General features: G+C 41.8%; 1 protein-coding gene across 3 annotated transcripts in view; it reads right to left on the minus strand.

Annotated features, from left to right (window-relative positions):
* Positions 1-14989, minus strand: part of LOC126257579 (putative epidermal cell surface receptor) — a 445086-nt gene that overhangs the window by 105773 nt on the left and 324324 nt on the right. The window lies entirely within an intron of this gene.

The raw sequence follows: 14989 nt of genomic DNA on the forward strand, positions 1-14989 counted from the left end.
AGACTTGACTAGTGGCATGCACACCCACTCATCATTAAGATGATGTGGATGTGTGGACTGTGATGAGGTGAGGGGGCAGAAGAACTGTAGAGGCTGTGGAGGGTAGAGGCTGTGGAGGGTGCAGGGACAGTGGATTAGCAAAGACTGAGGATAGGAGATTGTGGGAGGGAAGGATGTGCTACTTGGATAATTCCCACCTATGTAGTTCAGCAGCTGGTGCTGGAGGGATGCAGATGACAGAAATTGTGAAGCAGCCATTGAATTTGAAAATGATGTGCTCAGCAGTTTGTTGAGCCACTAAGTGGTTAACTTTGTCCTTGGCCACAGTTTGGCAGTGGCCATTCATTCTGGTGGGCAGCTGGTTGGTTTCCACACTGACATAAAAAGCTGTGCAATGGTTGCAGCAGAATAGGTATATAATGTGACTGCTTTCACAGATGGCTCTGTCTTTGGTGGGATGGGATACGTCTATGGCAGGACTGTAGTAGAAGTGTTGTGTGGATTAATCAGGCCAGTATTCCACCTGGATTTTCCACGTAAATATGTCCCCTGTGGCAAGGGGTTGGGAGTGTGAGTAGCATAGGCAGGAACTGGACTTGTGTGGGTTGAATAGATGATGTAATACCACTCTAGTAGCAGTGGAAAAGATCTCAGGTAGGATAACCCTAATTTCTGGGCCTCATGATAGATAGTCAGAGGCCTGGTGAAGGGTGAGATTCAGTTACTCCAGTGCATGGTGGTATGGCCTGATGAGAGGAGCGCTTCTTTGTAACTGATTACGGGGAATGGTTGAAGTATTAGGTGTGAGTGAGGATATGGCATGGGAAATTGTTTGGGGACCAGGTAAGAGGAGTAATGCCTATCTGTGAAGGCTCCCTTGAGACCTTCGGCATATTGGACCAGGGAATTCTTGTCACTGCAGATAAGCCAACCATGGGTGGCTGGGCTGTACTGGAGTGACTTTTTGGTGTGGAAGGGGGTGATGGCTGTCAAAATGCCGGTACAGTTGGTGATTAGTGGGTTTAATATGGACAGAGGTGTATATGGAACCATCAGAGGGGTGGCGGTCAATGTCCATGAAGGTGGCACATTGGTTTGAAGAGGACAAGGTGAAACAGCTAACAGAGATGGTGTTAAGGTTGTGGAGGAATGAAGACAGGGTCTCTTGGCCATGAGTCTAAATTGTGAAGATGTCACCAATGAATCTGAATCAGATGCGGGGTTTGGGGTTTTTGGGAGCCGAAGAATGTTTCTTTTAGATGGCTCAAAATCAGACTGGCATAGGAGGATGGCATCCTGGTGCCTATGGCTGTGTCACTGATTTATTTGTATACCTTCCCCCCCCCCCCCCCCCCCCAAAGGACAAGTAGTTGTGTGGGGGGTTATAGTTTGGTAAGGTGTTTCAGGAATGAGCTAGTGAGTTTCGAGGACATTTTGAGAGGTAGTGTTCGATAGAGACAAGACCATGGTTATGAGGGATGTTAGTATTATAGAGAGACAGCATCAACTGTGATGAGTAAGGATCCAGGTGGTAAAGGAGTAAGGACGTTCAAGAGTTAGCGATGTATGAAATGGATAGTATCTTTAATGTGAGAGGCTAGGTTTTGGGTAACTAAAGGCATTTTGTTGACAAGAGTGGAAAATGTTTCAGTGGGAGCACAATAACCAGCTATTGTGGAGCCTTCAGGGTTGATAGTTTTGTAGATTTGGGAAGCATGTAGAAAGTGGATGTGTGGGGTTTCATTGGAATGAGGAGTGAGATGGACTCAGGGAGAGATGCTGAGATGGGCCTAAGGATTTCTGTAGGGACTGAAGGTTATGTAGGTCTCACTACTATCAAACACTAGCCCTCCCATTGTCCTTCTGACTTCAAACTGACTAGTGTATTCCTTCCTGCCTCAGCCTCCTCCTTAACCCTACCTAGTCGCCACTCCCATCATGCACTGGTGCTGCTGCTCGCAGTGTGGTTTCAGTTGCCTGAGATTGCAGTTGTGTGTGTGTGTGTGTGTGTGTGTGTGTGTGTTGTTGTTGTTGTTGTTGTTGTTGTTGTTGTTGACGAGGGTCATTAGCCAAAAGCTTTAAGTGTGAAAGTCTTTTTTTTCTTTTTTGTGCCTTTCTGCAGCTCAGCATCTCCGCTATATGGTGAGTAGCAACTTTCCTTCACATAATATTGTTACTGTATTCTCCAAACACTTTACCAAGTATATTGCTACACACAACTACTTCTCCTTTGAGGAGATGGCATCAGCATGGCAACCTCCTATGCCCACCTGTCTGTGAGCCTCTAGAGCAAACCTTCCTAGCCTCACAAAACCCAAGCCCTTCATATGATTTGTGTTCAGTGATGATATTTTCATGATCTGTACTCACTGCCAGGACACCATGTCTTCATTACTCCACAACTGTACCATGTGTGTGAGGCATCCTTAGTGCTCAGTAATCAGTTGTGCCTGCTCTGCATGTGTCTTTACATGTTGCTGGGATATCAAACAACACCAGCTTGTGAGATGATGCCTAAGCAGCAACTGACAGTGAAAAAAGGCAGGAGGGAAGTGACTTGATTTTAGTGGCATGGACAGATAGAATTACAGATTTACTAAGGACATGATAATGCTCTGTTGGGCCAAACATAGCTAGAAGACTGTGGCATGGCTTGTGGAGTGTTATTGATGTCATCACACCAGTTGGAGTTTAGCTGCCAGCTACTCTACTGTTGGAGGAAGTGAGGCTGCTCAGGAAACCATTGGATACCTGTATTGTGGACTATATGGTGAGGCCTTCTGTAATGGGCAGTATTTTTGTGCTTTGCCAAAGTGTGACCCACTGCATCCTGGTGCCTTTCAAGCCAAGCTGGTATTTGCCATCATTCCTCTCATTTCCTGTTGTGAGTGAAAGAACTCATTATATTTTTCTACTAGGCTGTGTTTAGCAGATTTTTCTGGACAAGTGCTCATGATTTGTGGTGAACCTAGATCATAATTTGAATTTTGTTGCCTACTCTCGACTTTACTGGGTGGCATGGCTGTGTTCTGTGTTTGTGTTCACAAGACCATGCTTTCTGCCATGACCATTTTCAAGCTACCTTTCTGGCTTATAATTTGCATTTTATTAATTATTGTTTAATTCTGCTTTGTGTGTATGTGTGTGTGTGGGGGGGGGGGGGGAGTATCTGTTTCAGTAATACAGCAGGCCATCTGATTCTAGTAAATTCACTTTACTTGTCATTAGCTGTTTTCCAAACTAGTTGCTTGTGTAATAACTTTCATGTGATTTGTTTATATGTCACTTCTGTCATTTATCATTCATATATTTTGTCAGCTGTTGTTTGCTTACCTGGTATCCCTGAGATTAGGCATTTGAGGTGTGGCTGATAACAAAACTAGTGGACATGATGAAATACCAGCAGAATTGTTTAAAGTCACTGGAAAGGATGCAGTGAAAGTGCTGCACTCAATATGTCAAAAAATATGGATCACGCAGCAGTGGCCAGAAGACTGGAAAAGATCAGTATTCATCCCCATTCCAAAGAAGAAAAGTTCTAAAGAATACTCAGATTACCGAACAATCGCACTTATTTCACATGCTAGCGAAGTTATGTTGAAAATCTTACAAAATAGACTTCGCCAATATCTAGATCGAGAGCTACCAGAAGAACAAGCTGGATTTAGGAAAGGAAGAGGAACTAGAGATCAAATTGCTAACATTCGGTGGATTATGGAAAAAGCGAGAGAATTCCAGAAAGACGTGTACCTCTGCTTTATTGACTACGCCAAAGCCTTTGACTGCGTCGATCACAACAAATTATGGAACGTACTGAAAAACATGGGTGTACCAGATCACCTCATTCATCCGATACGGAGTTTATACCTTGACCAAGAAGCCACGGTGAGAACTATGTATGGAACAACGAAATGGATAAAGATTCAGAAAGGGGTCCGGCAAGGCTGCATACTGTCACCGTACTTATTCAATCTGTATGCAGAACGTGTCATGAGGAATGCGAGGCTAGATGAAGCAGAAACAGGAATTAAAATAGCTGGAATAAATGTAAACAACCTCAGGTACGCGGATGATACGATCCTGTTGGCAGAAAGTGAAGAAGAATTGAGAACACTCTTACTGAAGGTGAAAGACGAAAGTGAAAAGGCTGGTCTTATGCTGAATGTGAAGAAAACGAAAATTATGGCAACTACACCTATCAATTCATGGGATATAACAGGAGAAACCATGGAGGTAGTGACCACATTCAGTTATCTCGGTTCCCAGATCTCTGCTGACGGCGACTGCAGCCATGAAATCCGGAGATGCCTGTTGCTCGGTAGACAGGTGATGTCAAACCTTGACAAGGTTATAATGTCCAGAGATATAACACTAGCAACAAAGATCCGTATTGTGAGGGCTATGGTCTTTCCAGTTGTGATGTATGGATGTGAGACCTGGACCATTAGAAAGGCTGAACGGCGAAGAATTGACTCCTTCGAATTGTGGTGTTGGTGGAAACTTCTTAGAGTTCCATGGACTGCAAAGAGAACCAACAGATCAATACTGGAGCAAATTAAACCAGTTTTCTCCCTGGAAGGTCTAATGTTAAAACAAAAGCTGACCTACTTTGGACACACAATGCGAAGGCATGCCTCGCTGGAAAAAACATTAATGCTGGGGAAGATTGAAGGAACTAGAAGAAGAGGACGTCAGAGGATGAGATGGATTGATGGCATCACAGAAGCAATGTTTTCCAACCTGGAAGGTCTACGGGAGAAAGTGTAAGACAGGAAAAAGTGGCGTGACTTGGTTCATGGGGTCACGAAGAGTCGGAACCGACTAAACAAATAGAGAGAGAGAGAGAGAGAAAGAGAGAGAGAGAGAGAGAGAGAGATGCAATTTATCAATCATGTTTGTGGCGAGTAGGTGATCTTTGCTCTTGGTCGATAGGTGGCATCTTCTGTGGTTGTTGCAAGGGGGCAAGCAGAAGATGTGTGAATATAGAGGCATGCATGCATGGGTAGTGCTTTCTGGTGATTGTGATTTTAGAGTGGAACAAATAGTACGGCTTTGGTCGGCAAGCAGTGTGAGCATGGTGTTCTTGGCAAGAGCACTCAGTTGTGTTTTCAGGTTTGGCACATTGCAGGAAGAGGACAGCACAGCATAGAGTGCAGTTGATAACCAGCTCTAAGCAACAAAGCTTAGTCTCCCATCGAGAGGCATGAATTCCTTGGGAGGGTTCACTAGCCAGGGATATAGCAGACAGATTTATCTCTACAGTGGTGTTCATTGGGAGGAGCCATTGTGAGAACAGCATGGCAGTTGGGCCGTACATTCAGATTTGCAATCAGCCACGCAATGGTTTCTACTATGGTGTTAGACCAGCTTACTTTGAACAGACTGTGGCTGTGTTAGACTGAGTGAGCATCTGCCTCTGCTAAGTTCTTTCAAGAAATTATATGCTAAACTTTAACTTTTCAGATTTATAATAGAATAGGTTCCAGAGTAGAGATGAGTATTGGGAATTTTATATTTAACCAAGCCACAGATGCAATAGGAATTGGCAATTTGTAAAATGCCAGTGGATGATAGTGTGGCTGAACTGGGTTGACATTCACATGGTGCAGCAGATTGCCATCAAGTAATAAGAATTTCTACTATTGATGTAAACAATGCCTGTTCTGTGTGTGATAGTTTGCCTGCCATTGTACTTGTGAATACAGAACTGTTACAGTGGTAGTTCCCAGCTTGTACTCAAGTTTTTAGAATTCAGGTACCAGTGTCATTTTGTTAACAGAACCAAGGGTTTATATAAGGTCGATACTGAGACCACATTGAATCTGTGTATCAGTGAGTTCAGAGAAACTGTTACAACTGCAAGCAAACCTTCACGGATGGAAAGTAACAGTGGACCAAGTGAAGACCAAGTCAGTCAGAGGAATGAGTTAATCACTTGGGGATAGATGGCAGTGAAAGATGGAAAATGTTTGGGAAATTACCAAACACTCTGTGTTCTGTAGTTAAAAAAAATTGAGGGACTGGCCATAGATAATAATGAACAGATAGCAGGGATATTGTGGTTGTCTTTTCAGTTGGAAGAGCAATCTAGGGCCTTACATACTGTTTATTCTGTGTTTCAGTTTGTCTAGCCTTTAGCCCAAGGAAGGCCACAAATTAAGATAACAACAGTAATTAGTGAGGTCTTGGAGAAACATGAGTCACTGGGTAAATTTTGTAAAGCTTTGTTGCAGAGCTTGCCGAGTAGATGAGGAATGTATTGACTAATGGGCTTTGTACTGAGTGCAAGGTGTGATTACTCTGTTCGAAAATCACAAGAGGAGTACGTATATTTGGAAAAGGCTGGGACGTACAGTAAGATTTCATGGTCAGGCAGAGATAACAAAAACAGTTATTAGATTGTAAGGCATACCCAAGAGCAGATAGAAACTCAGAGCATGATTTAGTAATGGTGAAGAGTAGGATGAAGGTTAAGAGACTAGTCAGGAAAAATCAATGCACAAAGAAGTGGGATGTGGATATACTAGGAAATGAAGAGATACGTTTTAAGTTTCTGCGGCTATAGATACTAGGATAATGGACATCTCTAAAAAGGGTAATCACAGAAGTATGATAGAAAAACATTTGTACAAGAAAGGTAACTGTGATAAAACCATGGATAAGAAAGATACTTCAATTGTTCAACTAAAGATGAGGGTATAAAAATGTTTAGAGAAATTCAAGAATACAGAAATACAAGTTAGGAATGAAATAAATAGGAAGTGCAGGGAAGATAAGGCCAAATGGCTGCATGAAAAATGTGAAGAAATTGAAAAAGAAATGACTCAGCATAGAGAAATGTTAAAACAACTTTTGGTGAAATTAAAAGCAAAAGCAGTAAAATTAAGAGTGCAATGGGAACGCAATTGTTAAATTCAGAGGAGAGAGCAGACAGGAAGAAAGAGTACACAGAGGGTCTCCATGAGGGGGAGGACATGCCTGACGATGCAATAGAAGAAGAAACAGGAGTACATGGGGAAGAGATAGGGGATGCAGTATTACAGTCAAAATTTAAAGGAACTCTGGAAGATTCAAAATCAAATAAGACATATGTTGGTGTATAGAATGTATGAGACTGGTGATATACCATCAGACCTTCAGAAAGACATCATCCATAAAATTCCAAAGATTGCCACATCCCACAATTGCAGGCATTATCACACAGTCAGCTGAAGAGCTCATGTATTCAAGTTGCTGACAGGAATAATATACAGAAGATGGGAAAGAAAACTGAGGCACTGTTAGATGACAGTTGTTTTGGCTTTAAGAAAGGCAAAGACTCCAAAAAGGCAGTTCCAACATTGTGGTTGATAATGGAAGAAAGACTGAAAAAAATCAAGGCATGTTCATAGTATTTGTTGACCTGGAAGAAGTGTTCATCGATGTAAAATGTTGCAAAATGTTCAAAACTCTGAGAAGAATAGGGGTAAGCTATAGGGAAAGATGGGTAATATACAGTACATACAAAAACCAAAAGGGAACAATAAGAGTGAAAGACTAAGAATGAAGTGCACAGATTAAAAAGGATGTAAGACAGGAATGTAGTCTTTCACCCTCCTGTTCAATCTACACATTGAAGGAGCAATGACGGAAATAAAAGAAAGGTTCAAGAGTGGGATTAAAATTCAAAGTGAAAGGATGTCAGTGATAAGATTCACTGATAACATTGCTATCCTCAGTAAAAAAAAAACTGGTCAATGTATTGGGTTCAACAGTCAGAGTATCCAAAAGAATATCATTCTGAAATATGCATGTGTAAGACTAAAATTGAAGACTTCCACTCCTAAAAAGGTAATACATATCACACAAAAAAGTGGATCAAAGAAGAAATGAAATAGTGATACAGCATTCGCGATCAGATGAGTACACACTCAAAATTAACAAACATCTGAATTTTGACCCTTTTAAACCCAGCTCAGCTTGATATATTTGACAGTGAAGTGAGACAAGAAGTTAATGATGTCATGCATACCATGTATGAAAAACAGAAGCCTAAAATTAATAAACTACTCAGAGGTACAATTTTCAAAACCTATTAAAAAGTTAAAATTTGCGGATTGTGTAACTAATCTTTCAGACTTATAACTGACCAGTGAAGAATGCAGTGTACTGGGAAAGGGTTTCAAATATGCTGCACCACAAAAAGTCTCCAAAACACAACAGGAAATAATAAAAATAGACCTAGAATGCGCATTTATGTGAGAACTTCTTTACTGAATGTCCCGCATCCCATGAACCTGATATATCTGACCTTGTTTCTGGAGCCCCACCAGCTAAGGAACAACAAGTACTGAACAATTTCAAGAACAAAATGATCAACAATAATGTTATAGCAATCCAATCGGACAAAGGAAATGCTGTTGTTTTAATGAAAAAATATGACTATGTTAACAAGGTGGAAGATTTCCTAAATGCCACCAAAGACCAACAGATACAGAAAGAACTCAGACAGTCCTATAATGATAAAATTAGAAGTATTATCAAAGAGTGTAAAAGTATAATTCCAGACTCTGATGCCTACTTCCTCACCCACATGAATCCTGTAGCTCCCAGATTTTATGGCCTCCCTAAACTCCATAACAAGAATATCCCAAGCCATCCTGTGGTGTCTTCATTCTCAGCTCCACGTTATAGATTAGCCAGAGTGTTAAATGATCTGATCAACATCACCACACAGTTCAAATCTAAACATGGGATCCTTAATTCAGTTGACATAGTGAACAAGTTAAAAGACATGAAAATCCCCCTGCTTTCTTTGGGTGTTAGGAACTTATTCACAAATATAACTGTTCAGGAGTGCCTAAACATTCTCACAGACTTGCTAGATAAAGCAGGAGTTAACCCAGTTGTCACAGATGACATAAGGTTAGTTACAGAACTTGTCTAACACAAAATTATTACTGTTTCAAAAATAGGATGTACAAACAGTTGGATGGTCTAGCTACGGGATCCCCCTTCAGTTCACTCTAGCTGAAATATTCATGAACGATTTTGAAACGCTGTTTTTGGAAAACATTTCATTCACTTTCAAGGTTAGATACTGGTTTAGATATGTTGATGATGTGCTGTGCTTATAGACAGGCACTAGCAGACAACTTCAAAAATTCCTCGTGCAACTACATTGAAGAGCCAAAGAAACTGGTACACCTGCCTAATATTGTGTAGGGGTCCTGTGAGCAAGTAGAAGTGCCACAAACATGATGTGGCATAGACTTGACTAATGTCTGAAGTAGTGCTAGAGGGAACTGACACCATGAATCCTGCAGGGCTGTCCATAAATCTCTAAGAGTATGAGGGGGTGGAGATCTCTTCTGAACAGCATGTTGCAAGGCTTCCCAGATATGCTCAATAATGTTCATGTCTTGGAAGTTTGGTGGCCAGCGGAAGTGTTTAAACTCAGGAGAGTGTTCCTGGAGCCACTCTGCAGCAATTCTAGACATGTGGGGTGTCTCATTGTCCTGTTGGAATTGCCCAAGTCTGTCTGAATGCACAATTTCACAATTTATATGAATGGATGCAGTTGGTCAGATAGGATGCTTAGGTACATGTCACCTGTCACAGTCATATCTACACATACCAGGGGTCCAATATCACTCCAACTGCACAATCCTCACACCATTACAGAGCCTCCACCAGCATCAACAGTCCCCTGCTGACATGCAGGGTTCATGGAGGTTGTCTCCATGCCCGTGCACATCCATCTGCTCAACACAATTTGAAATGAGACTTGTCTGACCAGGCAACATGTTTCCATTCATCAACAGTCCAATGCTGATGCTGATGGGTCATGGCAAAGTGTAACATTTTGTGTCTTGTTGAAAGATTCACACACTGACTCTTGATGGCCCAGCATTGAAATATGCAGCACTTTGTGGAAGGGTTGCACCTCTGTCATGTTGAATGATTCTCTTCAGCCACCATTGATCCTGTTCTTGCAGGATCTTTTTCGGTTGCAGCAGTGTTGGAGATTTGATGTTTTACCGGATTCCTGATATTCACAGTACACTCGTGAAATGGTCATATGGGAAAAGTAGCCACTTCATTGCCACCTGAGAGATGGTGTGTTCCATTGCTCATGTGCTGTTATAACACCACGTTCAAACCCACTTAAATCTTGATAATCTGCCATTGTAGCAGCAGTAACCAATCTAACAACTGCGTCAGACACTTGTCTTACATAGGCGTTACTGACCACAGTGCTGTATTCTGCATGTTTACATATCTGTCTTTGAATACACATGCCTATACCAGTTTCTTTAGTGCTTCAGTGTAAATTCTTAACATAACAGTATAAAATTCACACTGGAGTTTGGGGGTAACTGCCTAAACTACTTAGATCTAACCATAGACATCAGTGACCATATTCATACTTTCAAGATCTATAGGAAACCTAACACCACAGATATAATAATACCAGTCAATTCTCAACACCCAGTGACCCATAAACATGCTGCTTTTCATTCTATGATACATCACCTAATATCCATCCCCATGCGTAAAGCCAACTTCCAAATGGAATTAAATGCCATCAAACAATGGCTATCCTCCTACTTTAGTGGGCTCCATAATGCACAAAAAGCATAAACAACAGGTGTTCTCTCTTCTTTACCCTGCCCTTAACCCACCACCTCAAGAATGTAATAAGTGGTGCTCAATTCCATAGATAGGAAAAGTCTCACTGGATGTAACCCGAAAGCTTAAATCCAGGAATGTAAAAACATCATTTTATGTGCACAAACTGTTGGATGCCTTTTGCTCAATGGGAAAGACAGCACTTCAGCTTTGGAGAAGAGCAGAGTGTATAAAATTAGTTTCAACTGTGGCAAATTCAATATAGGTCAGTCTGGAAGGGCAATATCTATCTGCCTGAAGGAACACCACAGAAGTTGGAAACTTAGAAAAGGAGACTCTACTTTTGGAGATCGCATGCTTAAAGAAGGCCATAGTCACAAGGTGAAACATGAAGTATTACATCACAGCCAGAAAGGAAGGAAGATGAACTGTCCTGAAATTGAGGAAATTAATAAATACATTTCCATCAACCCAAGTCCAGTACTGAAAGTTCTCTTACTCACCATTTTTAACTGCAAATACTGCTCTCAAGTCCATACAGGCCATGTTATAAATTACCCCTCTGACTCACATGATCCATTTCCTTTATTTCAGTTATTATAAATTCTCTAGTTGTGTTAAAACAAATAAATAAATTTACTCTGTATGATCACAGCTGCATCACTGACCTGCTTAATATCATTATTGTATCTTATCTGTTTGTAATTTATGTTCTATTAAAGACAAGATTATTTTGTTCAGCTTATTGTTCAATTATGTTGTTCTATGTACAACTGTTGTAATTTGTCTATAATTCATTAGTTAATGTGTCACATTTTATTTTAGTTAAATAATCTTACATTGCATTTACACTGAATAACCTCATTTGTTTTATTATTCTTATTACATTAACATATTCACCTCTGGAAATGGAAATACTCTGTACATGTACTAGCTTAAAATCTTTGATGCAACAAAATTATCACATATCACACCTTATACTTAGCTTTGTACCTGCTGACAGTGTAACAGCCAAAACTGGTTTGCGTAACATGTAATTAAATATTGTAGAATATTATGCCAGTGTCAGGTGTGTTTCATTCATAACGAAACTGGAGAAGATTTACAAGATCTGTTGAGTGGAATTCACAGTCTAATGAGTGCAGAATATGGATTGAGAGCAAACTGTAGGAAGACAATGGTAATGAGAAGTAGCAGAAATGAGAGTAGTGTGAAACTTAACACCAAACTTGGTGATCGCGAGGTAGACAAAGTTAAGGAATTCCACTACCTTGGAAGCAAAAAACCCATGACGGATGAAGCATGGAGAGCGTAAAAAGCAGATGAGCACAGGCAAAGAGGACATTTCTGTCCAAGAGAAATCTGCTGGTATCAAACATAGGCCTTAATCTGAGGAAGAAATTTCTAATAATGTATGTTTGGAGCAGAGCATTGTCTGGTAGTGACTCATGGACAGTGGGAAAACCAGAACAGAGGAGAGTCAAAGTGTCTGATGTGTGGCACTACAGAAGAATGCTGAAAACTAGGTGGACTGATATGATTAAGAATGATGAGGTCTCTACAGAGTCAGCAAAGAAAGGAAAATATAGAAAACACAAGATGAAGAGGCTGAGCGACGGGACATCTGTTAAAACATCAGGGAATAACTTCCATGGTACTCAAGGAAGCTGCAGAGGGTAATAACAGTAGAGGAAGATAGATATTGGAACACATCCAGGAAATAACTGAGGATGTAGGTTGCAAGTCTTTTCTGAAAGTATTTGTATGGAGTGTAGCCATGTATGGAACTGAAACATAAACGATTAACAGTTAAACTAGTGAGTCTGTTGAGTCAACAAACCTCACAGTAGTTTGTAAATGTACAGTGTGTACTAAGATTTCAAATGCTAAGCCAATATTTTGTACATAAAAAATAAAGTATAGTACCCATTTTAGTTGGAGAAGACTGCTATAGTATGTACACTCATGCTCATAAATTAAATATAATGCTGATACATGGTGAAACAATGCTCTGGTGAGCAGTTTGTGGGTTTAAATCACCTCAGAGTATGACTATGTGGTGCATTTGATCTGCGGTCGTTGCACGGTGGTGCTGGCAGCAGTTCACATACACAGAGGTGTGTCGGTGCATGTCAGAGTACGGTGCAGCGAGTAAGTGTACAGACGTTTTCAGATGTGCTAATGATGACTGTGGCAACTGGAGACTGGTCAAACACAGTAGGTCATAGCACGGACCCTCCGTGTGCCACAAAGTGTGATCTCAAGATTATGGCAATGATTCCAGCAGACAGGAAACATGTCCAGGCGCTACAGTATGGGATGTCCACAGTGTACAACATCACAAGAAGACCAATATCTCACCATCAGTACCCGCAGATGGCCACAAAGTACTGCAGGTAGCCTTGCTCGGGACCTTATCGCAGACACTGGAACAGTGGTCTCCAGACACACAGTCTACAGATGACAGATGACTAAACAGACATGGTTTATTCGCCTGGAGACCTGCAAGGTGCATTCCACTGACCCCTGGTCACAGGAGAGCCTGTAAATCCTGGTGTCAAGAACACAGTACATGTCATTGGAACAGTGGTCCCAGGTTATGTCCACAGACGAGTCCAGGAGTAGTCTGAACAGTGATTCTCGCCAGGTTTTCATCTGGCGTGAATCAGGAACCAGTTACCAACCCCTTAATGTCCTTGAAAGGGACCTGTATGGAAGTCGTGGTTTGATGGTGTGGGGTGGGATTACGACTGGTGCACGTACACCCCTGCATGTCTTTGACAGAGGAATTGTAACAGGTCAGGTGTATCGGGATGTCATTTTGCGCCTTTTCAGTGGTGCAGTGGGTCCCACCTTCCTCCTGATGGATGATAACGCATGGCCCCACCAAGCTGCCATGATGGAGGAGTACCTTGAAACAGTAGATATCAGGCGAATGGAGTGGCCTGCCTGTTCTCCAGACCTAAACCCCCCTCAAGCATGTCTGGGACACTCTTGGTCGACGTATCACTGCATGTCTTCAAACCCCTAGGACACTTCAGGAGCTCAGACAGGCATTGGTGCAAGAAAGGGAGGCTATACCGCAGCAGCTGCTCGATTACCTGATCCAGAGTATGCCAACCCATTGGCGGCGGCCTGTGTACGTGTGCGTGGTGATCATATCCCATGTTGTTGTCAGGGTACATGCGCAGGAAACAGAGGTGTTTTGTAGCACATGTGTTTCAGGATGGTTTTCTCAACTTATCTTCAATACCGTGGACTTACAGATCTGTCTCATGTGTGTGTTCCCTATGTGCCTATGCTATTAATGACAGTTTTGTGTAGTGCCTTGTTGTGTGGCATAACATTCTGCAATTATCCTTGATTTATGAGCATGAGTGTAGTATGTTCCATGACTCAAAGGTTCCACAGTTTATGTGGAAAACATGCATGAATATGGGCTCAATAATTATGATATTATCCCAAACAGTAATGAGCAATATGCTTCCAGCTACAGTCCATAGATGGCATGAAAATATATTTGGTAGGCACAAGAAAATTACCTAATACTTTATGAAATTCCACGATTTTTCCATGATATTTCCCGATTGCCTGAAATTCCCTGATGATTCTCAATATTGCTGGTTTCTCCTGTTGTTGGCCACCCTGCATTACCTCCCAAACTTGTCCACAGACAGATTTCCCATGCCATATCCTTGCACACCTTAATCCTCCCCCCACCCCCAAGAACTAGCTACAAAGGAGTGCCCCTCTTAGCACCAGTATAAGCAAGGACTGCACCAAATGAATTACATCCTTTGCCAGGCAATTTATTATCTATCTTCACGTCTGGAAATAAGAGACATCCTACCCAAGTTCTTTACCACCCCTACTACAGTGGTGTTCCATTGCCCATCCAACCCCCACAACATTCAGGTCAATCCTTATGCCATTCCCACTCCCAACCCCTTGCCACAGGGGAAGACCCATGTGCGAGACTGGTCTAATTCACCCACCCAGTACTTCCTACTCCAGTCCTGTCAGAGGCTTATCCTATCCCATCAGAGATTGAGAATTTCGTGAAAGCAGCCTTGTCATATACCTACACTGCTGCAATCATTGCACAGCTTTTTATGTCAGCGTGGCAACCAGTCAGGTGTTGACCAGAATGAATGGCCGAACACAACACGCTCAAGCTCAATGGCTGCTTCATAACTCATGTCATCCGGATCCTCCCCTCCAGTCCCAGCTTTCTGAACTACATAGATGGGAGTTTTCTATGCAACACACCCTTCGCTCCCAAAATCCCTCTGGTCCCAGTCTCAGATAAATCACTGTCCACACATCCTCTACCCAATAGCTTTCTCTTCTTCTGTCCTGTCACCTCATCTCAATCTAA

This window comes from Schistocerca nitens, chromosome 1 (assembly GCF_023898315.1).
Source record: "Schistocerca nitens isolate TAMUIC-IGC-003100 chromosome 1, iqSchNite1.1, whole genome shotgun sequence".
NCBI classification, from domain to species: domain Eukaryota; kingdom Metazoa; phylum Arthropoda; class Insecta; order Orthoptera; family Acrididae; genus Schistocerca; species Schistocerca nitens.